The following is a 1,056-nucleotide window of genomic DNA, read 5'->3' on the forward strand; positions in this document are numbered from 1 at the left end:
CTCCAAGGAGAAAAGACCGAGCTCCCTCAACTTATCCTCATAAGGCATGCCAACCAATCCAGGCACCATCCTTATAAATCTTCTCTGCACCCTTTCAATCATTTCCACATCCCTCCTGTAATGAGGCGACCAGAACTGAGCACAGTACTCCAAGTAGGGTCTGACGAGGGTCTTATAAAGCTGCATCATTATCTCCCGACTCCCAAACTCAATCCCTCGATTGATGAAGGCCAGCACACCATACGCCTTCTTAACCACCTCCTCTACCTGCGGGGCCGATTTTAGAGTCCTATGGACCCGGACCTCAATTTTTAGCTGCACTTTGATGCATTAATAGTTCTGCTCAGGTAGTTGTCGTCTGCTTTGTCTCAGACCATCAAAGTAATCTTTACTCAGATTTAAGGTTTTAGTTTGTGCCTCATCCTCTCTCTCTCTCTTAAACCAAATGGTCGCTTTGGATGGTCAATTGCTGTCCAATGATTGATGAGTATGTGTCATTATTCATCACTGAATCTATGATCTTCAGACCATATGTGTTCTTTCAGGAATATTTTGTTTTATCATAGAAATCATAGAAACCCTACAGCACAGAAAGAGGCCATTCGGCCCATCGAGTCTGCACCGACCACAATCCCACCCAAGCCCCACCCCCATATCCCTACATATTTTACCACTAATCCCTCTAACCTATGCATCTCAGGACACTAAGGGGCAATTTTAGCATGGCCAATCAACCTAACCCGCACATCTTTGGGCTTTTAGACTTTGGACTTTTAGAAAGTAGTCTTAAGATAACTCTGAAGGGGTTTTGGTAACTTTGGGGTTCGAGCTGTTTGATACTCTCAGATTCACTCTCAGAGTCCTGTTGCTTTAAGACATTCTGCCAGGGAGATGTGTCTTTAAAATGCAGACATTATTCCTGTGCAAAGTACTCTGGGAATAAGGAAGAGGTTTGAATGACATCCAATTCAACCAATCAGCTCATAACTCTGAATGAGTTGAGCAGTTTTAAGCCAATTAGCTGAGGGTAGGGGGTGGGAATAAAACACAAAGTTT

This window comes from Mustelus asterias, unplaced genomic scaffold (assembly GCF_964213995.1).
Source record: "Mustelus asterias unplaced genomic scaffold, sMusAst1.hap1.1 HAP1_SCAFFOLD_2787, whole genome shotgun sequence".
NCBI classification, from domain to species: domain Eukaryota; kingdom Metazoa; phylum Chordata; class Chondrichthyes; order Carcharhiniformes; family Triakidae; genus Mustelus; species Mustelus asterias.